Source organism: Podarcis cretensis, assembly GCF_951804945.1.
Source record: "Podarcis cretensis genome assembly, chromosome: 11".
NCBI classification, from domain to species: Eukaryota; Metazoa; Chordata; class Lepidosauria; order Squamata; family Lacertidae; genus Podarcis; species Podarcis cretensis.
The window spans coordinates 5129540-5146520 of NC_137180.1; the positions used below are offsets into that span (position 1 = coordinate 5129540).

At 44.6% G+C, this 16981-nt stretch overlaps 2 long non-coding RNA genes across 2 annotated transcripts; one reads left to right on the forward strand and one right to left on the reverse strand.

Annotated features, from left to right (window-relative positions):
• Positions 1 to 4657: 4657 nt before the first annotated feature.
• LOC307227093 lies at positions 4658 to 6994 on the reverse strand. Its single transcript, XR_013843802.1, has 2 exons — positions 6835 to 6994; positions 4658 to 5025 (listed from the first exon to the last, which is right to left on the reverse strand). It is a non-coding gene; the product is annotated as an uncharacterized lncRNA (long non-coding RNA).
• Positions 6995 to 15893: 8899 nt separating this feature from the next.
• Positions 15894 to 16673, forward strand: LOC307227088. Its single transcript, XR_013843798.1, has 2 exons — positions 15894 to 15980; positions 16421 to 16673. It is a non-coding gene; the product is annotated as an uncharacterized lncRNA (long non-coding RNA).
• The last annotated feature ends 308 nt before the right edge of the window (positions 16674 to 16981 follow it).

The following is a 16981-nucleotide window of genomic DNA, read 5'->3' on the forward strand; positions in this document are numbered from 1 at the left end:
AGCTAAACAACCTGGGCACAGCGAGTGAAGGTGGCACAGGGCTTCTGATATGCCTTCTGTATTAGACATGACTGTGACCCCATTGTCACTCATTTTGGGGGGTTAGCTTCAATACCAATGGCTGTTCTCAGCCATTCCCAGTATGGTGATGCATACATGGAGCCACTTTGTCCTCTATGTGCCGCTGGCAGAAGCAGGATTGCGCCTCATAGTCCTAATAGAATAGATGTAGAACAGACTAGTCTGAATAGAATAGATGAAGCCAGCAAGTAATGAATTTCATGACACCTCCTGTTTCAGGTGGAAATATCTTATTGAGCATACAACTGTAGCAATGGTGCTTACATTGGAAAAGCAAATGTTTGAGAGGCACAGCAATTTGCAGCTGGGTTAATAGTGGTAGAATATATATTTTTTTCTTTTTTTAAAAAAGGGGGTTTTCAATTAATGACCTTTCTTTCTCTTTGTTTTCGCTGCATGGTTTCTGATTTTGGTGTCAGCTTCTATGGCAAAATGGCTCTGAAAGTATTAACAATAAAAACAGGCAAAATCATTTTGTATAGGCCAGAGAAGCAGTGATGACTTAATTGCTACTTTAGTGAAAAGGCTGCTGCCATTATGCTAAATTATTAAAAATAACACCCAGTGTAATTTGTCAGAATGTTAGCCATTACTGTATACGTTGAAAAAAGAAGCATCCATTTTAACATTTCAGTGTTTGGAATAATGAATGTTGGAAGAATGATTTATTGAAATACATCCTTTTAACAAAGTTAGCTCAGGTGTGCCAAATATTTCCAGACATGAGTGCCTGAATAAAATCCCTATATTCATATTTAGGAAGGAAAATGTTTAACAACATGACAAAATAACTGAACATTCTGACTCCAGGCTCTTTTCTTTGACAAAGATATGCATGCCTCTACAAGGCACTGTGGGTTCCCATACAGAGAAAAGTGGGAAATGAGGATGAAGGAAACAGGTAGGCTACAATTCCTTTTGCCTCAGCCACTCTAAACCCAGGTTTGGGGACATCGAATAGGACAACATAATAACACAGCAGTTTCACTCAGTTCCAGGTGGAAGCATCCAAATGTAGGGCCAACACTACGTACAATCTTTATTAATGAGCTACTCTTGAAATAAGCCAATGATATTGATATTGTCACAAAAGTTTCTTTACAGCTCTAGGAAAGCATCAGACCTTGGGCTATTCTGTTTCATCAAGTAATTATTCTGAATTCTGATATAATGGAAATGCCACTTTTACTGAGTTGTTTCTAAGGAGTACATCTTGAATCAGGTCTGCAGTTTCCTGTGGGTTTGGGAAGGGTACTCACTGTGTGAGGAAATCTTACAATGGATCTGCCCTAATAGCAGCCAGGATTTCCTAACTATGGAGGGAACTCTCCCCGAAGAGATGAGTTTTGATTGCACACCAGGCATGTCTCTTAAGTCACACACGCTACATGGCCTGCTCTCTAGGCTGGCTGTACTTCAAGGTTGCCTCTTCAAAGTTTGCCGGAGGGGAGGAAGAGAGCCAGAGCTGCTGTTGCAGTGACCCAGCTGCTGGGGGGTTTATTTGAGCAGTTCGAAGGTAACAAATGCTCCAAAGAAGATCCTGGGGACGACCAGTCGAGGGTTTCCACTGCGATCGGAAGCAAGTTCCCATGATGCTGCTCTATCCCTTTTGGAGCCGAGTAGTGCCAATGGTTGAGCCATGCTTCCAACAGCAGGTTGCTTCTTGACTCTTCCCCCAGGAGCAGTAAATCTCTCTAAAATCAACCAAAGAAGACTATGGAATAAATTGGGATTTATTTGCTGTATTTGGTCAACCTCTGGAGAGCAGGAGGGAAAGGAGAGTGTAAGGTCTGCACCACCAGCAGTAAATATTGGGGACTGATACAGCACTCAGCACCCCTTGCAACCCCCAAATAGTGGTGAATAAGAGTTGCCTGTGTCAGGGACCCATATGTAACACAAGAGTGGCCCTTTACACTCATCCCAGGGAGGCTCACCTGACACTGTCATTATATATTATATCATTATATATTAGGGATGTCCAACAGGTAGATCGTGATCTACTGGTAGATCGTGGGATGACTGTGGTAGATTGCAGCAGATCTGCATGATCTGCAAAGTTAAGATTACTTTCTTTGACCTGTCCTGAATCTTCCAAAGTTCATTGGCTGTCCATGAGTTCTGGTGTTATGAGAGCGGAAGAAAAACTTTTCTCTATCAATTCTCTCCATGCCACGCACATTTTTAACAAACTTTTATCATCTCTCTTCTTACTTGCCTTTTCTCTTAACTAAAAAGTCTCAAATGCTACAACCTTTCATACAGGGAAATTGCTCCATCCCCTTGATCATGTCAATTGAACTTTTCTCAACCATTTCCAACTCAGCAATATCCTTTTGAAGGTGAAGTGACCAGAACTGTACGCAGTATTCCAAATATGGTCATACAATCAGAACACGTGCAAAGGTGCGTAGCAGCTTCCAAGCATATGTAATCAGTCACAGACATGATCCTCATTTAGGAAAATTGTTGTTTCTGGAGTTAAGGGGAACACATTTAGGCTGTAATTCTACACCCCTTTACCTGGAAGTAAGCCCCATTTAGCTCAAGTAGAGCTGAGCAGACATATATATGGGATTATGTTGCTATTTGTGTTAGAGATTTATACCCTGCTTTTCAATCAAAGTTGCAATAAAAAGAATGTAAAACAAGCTACATAATTTAAAAGGGCAGCATAAATGCAGCCAGCAGCGATAACAGAAGTTGGATTCTCAGACAGTTACAATGATATTTTCACATTACTGCATATTTTGTATGTGTTCTAGGTCTCAGATACAGCATAGAAACAGGTTCTAGAGCATAACTTTGGCATACTCACTACTAAATTAAAGCTGTGATTGTCCCAAACCAATGATGAATGAGCATTTGAGTGCTCTGCACCAGTAGTTTGTAAATAAGGTTTAAAACCCCTGCTTGCTGCATTCCTGCCATATATATATATAATGTTTTATTTTCTAGATTTACAAAAGTTTAAAGATTTTCTTGGTTTACAAAAGCAATGTCTCTCTTTCAGGTTGTAGAGTCTCTTCTTCTACAGATCAGTTACATTTGAAGTGAGACATGTGTTGTATACAGAACAAGGTTGCCTTTTAAGGTTTTCAGAAATGTGGGAGACATAATCAAGAAAACTGAAACATCCTGGATTGGATCTTATTATTCATAGCCAATTTCCACAGTGCTAGATGAATATGTGTGAGTCTGTATCTCTTTCAAGATGTGTCATTATTTATCTGCATTGTGAGTGTTCTTTTCACTGCACTCTGTGTGTGATTGTCTAACCATTCATTCCATAACACACCAGATGACAGATGCCATGAATAAATGAAAACATATGTTTCACCTGTACAAAACTAATATGGCCATAAAATCAATAAGTGTTTGTCCAAACTCTGTTGATTTCCTCTTAAAGAATTTGCCCCTTCCCATTCTAGGGGTCTTTCACTGAAAAAATGGGAAGGGGGGAAAACATGAGCATTTTACATGTCCTGTTTAAGTGGACTTTTTTGCAGTTTCATCATTGTCATCATCATTTATTAGATGTATATACCATTCTTCATCCAAGGTTCACAGGGCACTTTACAGTTTTAGTTGTATGAAAATAATTAATTAATTAATTAATTAATTAGTTGGCCTTCTTCAAAAGATCTCAGGGCAGTTCACAATAATGTCTCATTGTCATTCATATAGTAAGAGTTAGTATTTGATGTATTTACTTGCAGAATTGTTTTCATTATCTCTCTGAGTTTGTACATGGCTCACTTGCTTTTTAAAATCAGGGTATGAAATCCAGCTTTTAATATTTTAAAACGCTTTCTACCTAATACTGGGATAATAGAAAAATACTACATCTTCATATTGTGGCTAACAATATAATAAAAATACAATGTTCTAAAATAGTCAACTTCCCCCCAACCTCTCTCATTACCAAGGAAATATAACAAGCGAACAGAAAGAATCATAGAATCATAGAGTTGGAAGAGACCACAAGGGCCATCGAGTCCAACCCCCTGCCAAGCAGGAAACACCATCAGAGCACTCCTGACATATGGCTGTCAAGCCTCTGCTTAAAGACCTCCAAAGAAGGAGACTCCACCACACTCCTTGGCAGCAAATTCCACTGTCAAACAGCTCTTACTGTCAGGAAGTTCTTCCTAATGTTTAGGTGGAATCTTCTTTCTTGTAGTTTGGAACCATTGCTCCGTGTCTGCTTCTCTGGAGCAGCAGAAAACAACCTTTCTCCCTCCTCTATGTGACATCCTTTTATATATTTGAACATGGCTTTCATATCACCCCTTAACCTCCTCTTCTCCAGGCTAAACATGCCCAGCTCCCTTAGCCGTTCCTCATAAGGCATCGTTTCCAGGCCTTTGACCATTTTGATTGCCATTTGGAAACCATTTTGGTTGCCATTTTGGACCATTTGGAAAGAGAACCTACCCAAGTGACGTTGACACAAACCCCCCCCCCCCATACTCAAAGTGAAAGAATGTCAGTTTCACCACCCCACCCCCTCTCTTCTTCCCCAGCCTTTTGCTGCATGAAAATGTTTTTTAAAAAACTAAAACAGGCAGCAGTGTTAACAATTATTGCAGTATTTTATTGGTACAACACATATGCATCTGTAATGGAGTGGGACAGACATAACTGAAATGGAGGAACTTTCTTCCCAGCTTGAAGGAAGTTGTGCATAGAAACTGCATGGAAACAAAAAAAAGGAACAATTCTTAATGCATTGGTTCTACTTTGGAAACAAGTACAGGTCATTCAGAATGTGGATGAGGAGCATCTCTGAAGTATGTCTGCCTTCAAAATTCTCTTCCAGGCCTCTTGCTCTGGAGGAGGCCACAGTTTCATGTCATTGGCTGCTTTCTGTCATTCACCCTACTTTCTCTTACAATGCTTTTACAAGCAATGCTATACATTTTTGAGGCTTTGATGTATTACCTTTGGACGGACTTCCGGGTTGGCGCCATCGCCGAATGGCGGACTCCCTCCGAGCTCCGGAGGGAGCCTGCTCGGCAGGGGCTGGGTTCTACCGCGTCGGCGTCGCGGGGACCCTCAAAAACCATGGGCGCTGAAACCCATGGGCATGGTGACTCGGCGGGCACCATTTGCGCCCCCCCGACCCGCGAAGGAGCCCTTTTAAAGGCTACGGAGCGGGTGCCGGGGGGTGTGTGGTGCTATGAGTCCTTCGCTTCCCCTGCCGAGCGAAGCCGCATGCCATTTGGTGGAGAGCGCTGACTTCTTCCATTGAAAATTTGGATTAAAGAACAACCCGTGAGTAATTGGAAACTGGACTTAAAAAGGGGGAAAAAATTTAAATTCGGAGCGAGCGGGGGAGGTGCAAAAAGGAAGTCCGTCTCCCCCCTGTCGTAGAGGATCTAAAGCAAAGGATTTAACAACTAAGATCGAGTGCTACCTTGGTTTGATAAAGTTACTAATTTCACGATGGAAAATTATAAGTGGGCTGGAGGAGAAAAGTAGAATGTGAGCTAAAATGCAACCCCCCCCCCGGGAACCGGGAGCGATTGGCGAGAGCGCCGGGAGAGGAGAAATAGAGGCTTTGACAGCTGTCAAAAGAGCTGTCAAAGCTGAAGAATAAAAAGAGAACTTTGATATGAGGACTTTGCCGGTTACATTTGTTACAAATTAGATATAAATTGTTTAAAACAAGGAATAACAAGTTATTTTGACTGTTGGGTGCGATCTGGAAGGAAACTGAGCTACTATAATCCCTCTAGAGGGGCCGTGGGACATTACAAGTATTGCTGGCATGGAATTTGGAATTGGACCTTTTATCTCGTGGGAAACTGCAGAAATGGAACACTATTTTGTCTACAGAGGTCTCTACACTAAAGGAGACAATAGATTTATCTATTGAAGAATGGAAAGGACTTGACGTAAAGTTTTGTTCCTGAATAACAAAGCCTCTGTAGGGGATTTAGAAGCTTTTGGAATTGGAACATTTTTGCAGTGGAGCAGGGAAAGAAACCAGAGGAAAGTGAGGAGAGAGAATAATAAGAACAACATGATCAACAAGAACTGGATAAAGCTGGAAGTGGGAACATTTGGGACATCTAGATTTGAAAGGCTTAAAGAAACAAAATTGGAGTTTTTACTCTTAAATATAGAGATCTGGATGGAAAAAATGGACCTTTTTGAGACAGAGTTTTTCCAAGATTGGACGTTCGAAATTAAAGATGATCAAAAAGATGGCAAAGACTATTAAAAAGACGGCAAAGTGGACTTGTGAAGGATTTTGGCCTAGATGTGGGATCTTCAGGATGACAACAGGCATTGATGGACATTGGGGAACGCAACCGGGAAAGGGGGGAGGGAAATTTGGAATCCAAAGGGTGTTAAACTATATTTTATTCTTTTTTCTATTTTCTTTTATTTTAATCTATTCTGCATATTAAAGAGGGGAATTCGTGGAAGGAGCAGGGTCGATTTTAGGGGAGGGAAAAATACTTTTAACATTGGGTTAATTATAATAAGTTTAAAATTTGGGGTAAGAACTTGTTGAATCTATTTGAAGGAATTGGAATACAAGAGGGGGTGGGGTGGGGAAGTCCTGGAAAGATGTCAATGAATATAAGGTTACAAAATGGATGTTTTATTTCATTTCTTTTTTCTGTTATATCTGAATACTCCTCCCCATCTGATTCTTCTTCCTCTTCCTGTCCTGATTCTGGGAACCCCTCAAACTGAAAATGTTCAATAAATATTATTAAAAAAAAAATGATGTATTACCTTTGGACGGCTCATGCCTCAAATTTATAAAAAATCTATGCATCCTATATTTACTCAAGCATTTTAAAGTCCCCTTAAAAGCAGATGTAGACCAAGTCTGATGTATCATAAAAGCTACAATCCTACACACACTTAGTCCCTTTGAACCCAGGTGGATTTACTCCTGTGTAGACATGCATAGGTGTAATGGGTTAAGGGGCTGCTTGTGCGTAAATGGTTGAGTTCTCAAACTCATGCAATCAGTTTCTAAACTCTCCCAGTCTGCAGAGCCATGGATGCATGGCTACCTCAATCGCTGGCAGAATCCGTCAGTGGGCACTTCCGGAATTTACGCCAACATAAGAGTTCCTTAACGGAAACTCTCCTTTTGGATTCTCTGCATGACAGTTTCCTGCGCGGAGTAGGCGTCCCCAACGGAGGTCCTGAGACTTCTCCGCTGTTCTCACTGGAAGTATCTTGGAGCCCTCCCTCCGACTGAGTTTCTGCAGGAACTCTCTCTCTCCCCCTGCTGGTTCCTTCCTCAGCATCCGAGGGTCTCCTAGCCTCCTGGAGCCCTTCCACCACCTGACTCTCCGATGGCAGTTCCCTGACATCCACCTCCCCTCCAGGACCCCCCTCACCCCCCGTTTCCCCTTCTTCTCTGGGTGGTGAGACTGGGAACCCCCTGAAGGAATCCCCCTCATCTTCGGATGACTCGAAAACCGCCCTCCACCTACTACTGTCCCTTCGTCCCGAATACTCCTCCCCATCTGATTCTTCTTCCTCTTCCTGTCCTGATTCTGGGAACCCCTCAAACTCCTCTTCCTCATCAGTGGTGCCGAAGTGTTCCTCCCAGAACCTAGCCAAGGACTGAGGCTTCCTTGGGAACCGGCGATGAAACGTTCCTGCTAAAACCTCATCTTTGACCGTTTCTGCCGGTACCCAGGTATTTTCGGACTCCGGTTCCCCTTCCCATGTCACTAAGTATTCCACCTGCTTACCCTTCCACCGAGAGTCGAGTATTTCTGCTACATGACTGCTGCGCTCCCTCTCTTCTACTTCCGGTACCGCGGGAACCTCACCTTCACGTCCCAAAAATTCCCACCCCTCCCGGTATGGTGACAGTAATGACCTGTGGAATACTGGATGCAGTTTCATGTTGTTTGGCAACCTGAGTCTGAAGGCCACCGGATTGACCTGTTGTATAACCTCGAAGGGTCCCAGTCGTTTCGGCCTCAACTTCTTGCACCCTCCCTTGAATGGCAACCCTTGTGTTGACAACCACACCCGGTCCCCCACCCTTATGGTTTCTCCTTCCCTTCTGCTCCTATCTGCCTGCTTCTTGTATTCTTCCTTGGCCCTATCCAAATTCATCTTGAGCTGTTGATGTATGGCTTCCATTTCTTCCACAAAATGTTCCGCTGCCGGTACGCTCCATCTTTCCCCTCCTTCCCCTGGAAAGGCCCTAGGGTGACACCCGTAATTGGCCATAAATGGACTCATGCCCGTGGACACATTTTCCGCGTTATTGTAGGCGAATTCGGCCAGCGCCAATTTCTCTACCCAATCATTCTCTCTGTCATTTACATAACACCTCAGATATTGTTGCAGAATACTGTTTGCCCTTTCCACCTGCCCATTAGTTTCTGGGTGTCTGGCGGTCGAGAAATTGACCTCTACGTGCAGTAAGCTCATGAGCTTCCTCCAGAACCTGGACGTAGATTGATTCCCCCTGTCGGAGACCACCCTCAAGGGGGCGCCATGCAACCTAAAAATGTGTTCTATAAACAACCGGGCGGTTTCTTCCACCGTCACCGCATGTGAGCAAGCTACAAAGTGGCACATCTTGGTTAATAGGTCTACCACTACCATTACCGCAGTCTTTCCCTTGGATTTTGGTAAATCTGTCATAAAATCTATGGAAACTGCCTCCCATGGCCTTTCGGGTGTGGGTAATGGTTCCAGCAACCCCGCCGGTGCCGCCCTCTCCCCCTTTGCTCATTGGCAGCGGTCGCACCCCCTTACATACTCTCGTACATCTTCCCTCACCTTGGGCCACCAGAACTGCCTGGTAACTAACCACATGGTTTTGTGTTGCCCAAAGTGCCCTGCGGTGGGGCTGTCGTGTAGTTGTTTGAGTACTCTACCCCTCAATTCCCCTTCCGGTATGTACAATGCCCCTTTGTAATACAACGCCCCGTTCCTTTCTTCAAACCCCCCTGTGTTCTCCTCGGCTCTCCTGAGCCCTCTGAGCTTATCTTGGGCATATTCATCGTTCTCTGTCCCTTCTACCAGTTCTCTTTGCCCCACCAATGCTGCTCCACAAACCCAGTGGTCCTCTGGGATAATATGCCTTTCTTCGGGCGCTCCCTCCCCCTCCATATACTCTGGCTTTCGAGAGAGAGCGTCCGCTCTGACGTTCTCTGGTCCCGGTACGTAGCAAATCTCAAAATGGAATTTGGAGAACTCCTGTGCCCATCTCACTTGTCTCTGGTTCAGTACTTGGGCCATTCTCCAATATTCCAGATTTTTGTGGTCCGTGCACACCTGGACCTTGTGCTGTGCTCCGATCAGCAGGTGTCGCCACCGCCGAAACGCTTCATGAATGGCGAGCAGTTCCCGGTCGTACACTGTGTAGTTCCTTTCGGATTTGTTCAACTTCCGCGAGAAGAAGGCACACGGTCTCCATTCCGACGCATCTTTTCCCGGCTGGAGAAGCACCGCCCCTACCGCTCGATCAGATGCGTCCGTCTCTACCCTCATCGGCTTTTGTCGATCTACGTGCAAGAGCTGTTCCTCCGACGTGAACGCTTTCTTTAGCTGTTCAAAGGCTCGCTGCGCCTCTTCCGTCCAGACGAATTTCTTCTTACTACTGAGACAATCGGTGATGGGCGCCGTTAAGTGGGCAAAGTTTTTGATGAACTTCCGATAGAAGTTTCCAAACCCCAGGAATCTCTGCACGTCCTTCCTGGTTCTGGGTGTCTTCCATTCCAGTACCGCTTGGACTTTACTGGGATCCATGGCCTTGTCTGACAAACGGTACCCCAGGAATTCCACCTCTCTGGTATGGAACTGGCACTTCTCCAGTTTTACCCACAGCTGGTTTGCCTGCAGCCTGCTTAGGACTTCCCGGACATCTCGGACATGCTGCTCCTCGTTCTCTGAGTAGACTAACACGTCGTCTAAGAAGGCCACACAGTTCTTATAGAGCAGAGGTCCCAGGACGTGATGCATGAAGGAATGGAAGCATGCTGAGCCCGCCTGTAAACCGAAGGGCATAATGAGATACTCAAAGGCCCCCAAGGGGGTGAACATGGTGGTCTTCCTTTCATCCCCCTTCCTCATCCGTATCAGGTTATATGCCCCCCTCAGGTCCAGCTTGGTAAAAATCTTTCCCTTCCTCACCCTGGTCAGAATGTCGTCAATCCTGGGCATGGGAAAGGCCACTGGTTCTGACACCGAATTGACGGCCCGGAAGTCCACGACCAACCTGGGTTTATTCGAGTCCTTTTTGTCCACAAAAAAGACTGGGCTGCCCCCCACCGCTCTTGACTCCCTGATGAACCCTCGTTTCAGGTTCTTGTCTATGAACTCCCTTAACTCCTGCATCTCCCTGTCCGACATAGCGTACAGTTTGCCTACTGGTAGCTGGGCTCCCGGGAGTAGGTTAATTTGACAGTCAAAGGGTCTATGCGGGGGCAGTCTATCTGCTTCCTTCTCACTGAAGACATCACTCAGGTCTGCGTATTGTGGTGGTATTTCTCCCTTTTCTCCCACCACCGTCCCTACCAGGCTTGCCCTGGCCACCCCCTGAGTTTCTCTTCCCTTGCAGTGTTCTAGGCAATGAGCTGACCCAAAAGAGACTGTCCGCTGGTGCCATCCCACTAGCGGGTCATGTAATGCCAGCCAGCTCATTCCTAATATGATGGGCGGCCCCGCCAGGGTGGCTACGTGAAATGCAATGACTTCCGTGTGCCTTGCCACCCTCATTGTCATGGGGACTGTTTGTTGGCTCACTTCCCCTCCCAGAAGTTCCCTCCCATCAATCGTGGTCACCTGCAAGGAATTACTTAAGGGCAGCGTCTGTATCTGGTGCTCTGATGCAAATTCCTTACTCATGAAATTGCAGGAGCTGCCTGAGTCTAACAGGGCTTTTATCGTGAGTGGATGTCCACTGGGTAGTTCTAGCAGCACCTCTACAACTAGAGCCGCTCTTGGGGGTTCAGGCTTGGGCACGTTCACTGTTCCTTGGCCTGGCTGCTGTGCCCTGTCGCTGGCAGCCAGGCGTTGGCTTTTACCTGCTCCTTAACCCCCTCCTCCTCACTCCCAACAGCCCCCACCATTCCTTGCCATCCCTTCCTTTGTGGGCACACTCTGGCAAAATGTCCTGGCTGTTGACAGAGGAAGCATTTTTTGGCGCTCTTCCCCTCCTTCTTCCGCCCTTCGTTGACGTTTGAAATTCCGTGCGCGCGCGCAGTCCCAATCTCCATTGGTTCCACTGGCGGGGAAGGTTGCTCCGGCATCTCAGGAATGCGGAAATCACTCCAACGCTCTCCTCTCCCTTCCCGCTTCTCCAGAGCCCTTGCCTCTTGGCGCGCTCCAATTGCAAGCGCCGATTTGGTCAGCTGATCCATGGACTCCGGACGGGGCGCGCGGGAAAGTTCATCTTTCACCGCCGGGGCTAGCCCTTCTTCAAACAGCATTTGAATCAGGTCAGAAGACAGGTCCTACCCCAATTTATGTATGAGCATGGTAAACTGTGTCCAGTACTCTCGGACGGACTGATTCCCCTGTTTGCAAGCCATTAACTGTCTCCGTACCGCTCCCTGTTCAATCTGGCTGGAAAACATCAAGTCCATCGCGATAAAGAATTTCCTCAAGTCTTTTAGGGCATCATTGTTCGATGCCATCAGGGGCCTCACCCATTCTCTAGCTCATCCCTCGAGGTGCCCAATCACAAAAGCCACTCTCGATTCCTCATCGGCAAAATCATCAAACTGCAGGTTCAGGGCATACTGCATTTCTGTCTTATAGGCTTGGTAGCTTCTTGGGTCCCCCCCGAATTTCTGTACCAACGCCGGTACCTTCCTTGCGATGGGGGTGGGCTTCCCCTGTGCATCCTGAGCTCTCCTCTCCTCGAGACGCGCCGTTAGCAGTGCCAGCTGGTGTTCCAACGCTCTGTTTCTCTCTTCCAGAGTTGGTCCCGCTCCAGCTCCTCCCGCTGCTCCGTCTCCAGTTGGGTTGCTCATGATGCCTCTCTTTCGCACACACAGTGTCAAGGACTGACGGATTGCTGTAATGGGTTAAGGGGCTGCTTGTGCGTAAATGGTTGAGTTCTCAAACTCATGCAATCAGTTTCTAAACTCTCCCAGTCTGCGGAGCCATGGATGCATGGCTACCTCAATCGCTGGCAGAATCCGTCAGTGGGCGCTTCCGGAATTTACGCCAATATAAGAGTTCCTTAACGGAAACTCTCCTTCTGGATTCTCTACGTGACAGTTTCCTGCACGGAGTAGGCGTCCCCAACGGAGGTCCTGAGACTTATCCGCTGTTCTCACTGGAAGTATCTTGGAGCCCTCCCTCCGACTGAGTTTCTGCAGGAACTCTCTCTCTCCCCCTGCTGGTTCCTTCCTCAGCATCCGAGGGTCTCCTAGCCTCCTGGAGCCCTTCCACCACCTGACTCTCCGATGGCAGTTCCCTGACAATAGGGTTGCACTGGAAATCTCTCCGCTGACACTTTTTATTTCAAAATATCTTTTTAATTTACAGGATTGCCATGTGACCTCCAAAACCAGACTCACTGTTATGTATTATTATAATATTTATTGGCATTTTCATTTTCAAAAAACACTGTGTGATTTTACGTAACTTTACATTACCTGTATTCTGACTCTCTTTCTTCTTCTCCCTTGCCTTCTTTTGTATGGAGTTCTGTTCCATCATTACGGGATTATGATCCAAGAGTGTTCGATGTTGAATCTCAGTTCTTATTGCTCTCGGAACTAGGTCTCTGGAAATCCATAAATAGTCTATTCTTCCTGAACTTTTGGTTCAGAGAAGAAACTATATTCTTTATCTAATAGGTGCTTTAATATCCAAATATCAATTAGGTCATAATTCTCCACAAAAGTGAAGAAAGTCTTTGGTAGTTTCCCTTGGTTTGAATCTCTCTTTCTTTGAGTTCTATCCATTTCCAATGAAACCACCCCATTAAAGTCACCCCCCCAAAATATTTTTTGATCCATGTTCAAAAAGCTTCTCTTCTAGGTTCTTATAGAAATCCAGTATCCCCTTATTAGGTGCATAAAATTCCCACAATTAACAGTTTTTTGCCTAGTGCTGCCACTTCTACTGCTAGTATCCTCCCCTCTTCATACTTGAAGAGCTGTCGTGAATCATATTTATCGTTTATATACAGAACAACTCTTTTTTATTTACCGTACATCTGAAGAAATAAATTCATTACCTAGTTTTTTATTATTTAATATTCACCTGCGTTTTCTTGCCACATGTGTTTCATGTAAGCAAATAATATCCAAATTCTGTTTCATTAATATATGATGAATTTTATTTCTTTTTACTTTATTGTTCAGTCCACTAAAATTCCAGGATATGATTTTCAGAGCCATCTCGTATCAATTTTTAAATAAAATATGTCTATTGATTCCTAAATATTATCACTTCCTTGTCCGAATTCTGGCACATCCTCCTCCTTTTTGCCAAGTTCCTTTGAGTACTTCCTTCTAAACTTATCAATGTCCTGAGGTGACTTGAACTTAATTTTTTTGTCCTTGAAGAAGAAGGAGATCCCTTCTGGGAATTTCCACCGAAATCTAATTCCATTCTTTCTCAGAGTTTGTAATTCCTTTATATGGCTCTCTTTGTTTCAAAAATCTTTTAGGTGTTTCTTTATATATTATAATATATTTCTCCTCAATGCACAATTTCTTCTCTTGATTAGTTTTTAGAATGAAGTCTTTCATCTCTCTAGAATTAAAGAAAATCAAACAGTCACCAGGATTTTTATTTTTTTTACCTTTTTCGGATTTAAATTTGATCCTAAAAACACTATCAATTGTTTGAGCAACCTCATCTTCCTTCATTTTTAGCCAATTAGCAATTTCTGTTATCATCTTGTCATAAATTACTTCACCCTCCTGTTCTGGGACACCTTGGAAGTGTAGTTGCATCTCCTTTTGCTTCATCTCCATATAAGCCAAGGTATCCAAGGTCTCCTCATGCATCCTTGCCAACTCTGATACATCTCCTTTTACCTTCTCTCCCTCCCTCCTTGTTTCTTTTACTTCTTTCTTTTCCTTTTTAACAGCCTCGTCTAGAACTTGAGTTTTAGATTTAACCTCACTTATTTGACCTCTCAGTTCAGACACTGATTGGTCAATTTTCTGTTCCATCTTTTCCAATCTACTCTCAAGATTCTTCTCCCTCTCTTTAATGTCCTCCCTTATTTTAGCAAACATTTCTAAAACATCACCTTTGGGCTCTTCTCCCTGTTTTGAGTTCCTCCTTTCTCCTAGAGTGGACTCTGCTCTCTTTTTCTGTGACATAGTTGTTGCTTACAGTCTCTTATAATCCTCTCTGATGTTTAAATGAGCTTTGACTGAATTTTTAACTTTGACCACCAGGTGATGCTCTTTTAGCCAGTTTTATAAATTTAAATTTAGTAACTCAACTTGGCCACTTAGGATCACCTTTTACTGAAGCTCCTCTCCCTCTGTCCAGGTCACTTCTTCATCCTCCTTTCTCCTCTCCTTGTTCCCCGCTCCTTGTTATACTTCCCTTTAGCATGTTTAGTCTCCAACCCTAAGTTTCAAGATCAAACTCCAAAGCAAGACAAAAGAATCAAAAGTGACTGGGGGAGATTGAAAAAACATTTTTCAGATTCACCCGTTATGAGAAAGCACATCACATCTGGCCATGAAACAGAGGCCTCCTTGCACAATAGTTTGGTTGCACCTGCCAATCTGAAAGCAAGCAAACATAGACACTGAACTTTCTAATTTGCCAAAACACCTGTAATCAAAGTTGCATCTTCACCTGCATCACACCTTGCTCAGCTGTCCTCCCAATTCTCCTTGCTTCATGATCCACCATTTACTGACAGAAGATTGGTAAGCTATTGATCATGAATTGTTAAAAAACAAAACCACCACCCTACATAGCAAGCTCCACAGCATGTTTCCCCCATAAGGTCACCTTGTCTGTTACCTTTGCAGGGAGAATTGCTCCTCTAGTAGTGTCTGGAATTCAGACAGACAAGATCCATAGAGAGACTTCTCACACCAGTGACTGGGAAAGCTAGGAGGGTAAGCAGCCACCTGATGCAGCCTACCTAGACACACAACCAGTGATGCATCAAGTGAGCATCTGCCCAGCAACAGCACATTGCCAGGAAGGTGGTGCTTGAAATGGTCCTTTGGAGCAATGGTGGAGTCAAGAATCAAGCTCAGTCACTAAAGTCACCTCCCTCCCATGCTAATACTTTGGCTTAAGAAAAAGGGAGCCAATCGTTATTTGGGCAGATTCAGGTAGGTAGCTGTGTTGGTCTGACACAGTCAAAATATATATAAAAATAAAGTAATTTTGTTATTTGGGCAGTGTGGGATAGAGAGGGATAGACAGAAAGAGATAGAGAGACATAGCAGTTGCATTGGAAGTAAGCGAGGACACTGCAGGGATTTGAACCCCGTCCTGGGAACCAGGAGCGCCGACCGCCAGTGTCTTTTGCTTTTTTTCCCCAGCAATGCAAGAAGGGGAAAAGCAAAACCTGAGAGAACATTGGCACAATGTTCTCTCAGGAAAAAGAAAACCTTAAGATGCTAAGAAGAGCTCTTTGGAGAGACCTGTGGAGAGACCAGCAGAAAAGAAAATGGGGAAAAGGAAAGACCAAAACAAAAAAGATTCTCTTGAAAAAAGAGAACTGAGTGGTGGAATGTGAACTTACCTAAAGCAGCACAGTCCACATACAGGTGGCTCTCACTTCAGGTATAGGGAACTCTCGGAAGCCTGAAGGAAAGAAGAGCTAGAAGAAAAGAAGATGTGTTCTCCTACCTGCAGGTGAACCTCATTGTGGTGACACGGAATAGGGCCTCTTCTGACAACTCAGTCACCGCAACCTGAAAGAATCTTAGCACAATGAGTTGCAGATGGTATACAATAGAGATTTCCTCCCTAGCCCAGCAAGGGATACTCTGAAAAGCCTGAAGGAAAGAATACCTGGAACAAAAGAAGACATGTTCTCCTACCTGCAGGTGAGCCTCATTGTGGTGAGATTTCCTCCCTAGCCAACCAAGGGATACTCACCTAAATGTCCTTCAGTCATGCAATACCATTTTGGTCATCTTTTATTTGAAGCTGGAGGCACCATTAATCTAGAGGGGCAAAACAGAGAGATCTAGAGTCACTAGTTTGTCCCCAGTCACCTTCCATCAATCCTACAAAAAAATGAGTGTTTTTTAAAAAAACAAAACAGCTTTCCTTACCATCATGACTTCTGGGACTCAGCTGGAAGAGCTGGCTTCATTTGAGGGTTTGGAGCTCTTTGAAGACTTGTGAAGAGACGAGCAGAAAAGAAAATGGGAAAAAGGAGAGACCAAAACAAAAAAGAATGTCTTGAAAAAAGAGAACTGAGTGGTGGAATGTGAACTTACCTAAAGCAGCACAGTCCAAATGCAGGTGACTCTCTCTTCAGGTACAGTGAACTCTGTAAAGCCTGGAGGAAAGAAGAGCTGGAACGAAAGAAGAAGTCTTCTCCTACCTGCAGGTGAGCCTCATTGTGGTGACACGGAATAGGGCCTCTTCTGACAACTCAGTCACCGCAACCTGAAAGAATCTTAGCACAATGAGTTGCAGACGGAACACAATAAAGATTTCATCTCTAGCCCAGTAAGGGATACTCTGAAAAGCCTGAAGGAAAGAATTGTTGTTGTTGTTGTTTAGTCGTTTAGTCGTGTCCGACTCTTCGTGACCCCATGGACCAGAGCACGCCAGGCACTCCTGTCTTCCACTGCCTCCCGCAGTTTGGTCAGACTCATGTTTGTAGCTTCGAGAACACTGTCCAACCATCTTGTCCTCTGTCGTCCCCTTCTCCTTGTGCCCTCCATCTTTCCCAACATCAGGGTCTTTTCCAGGGAGTCTTCTCTTCTCATGA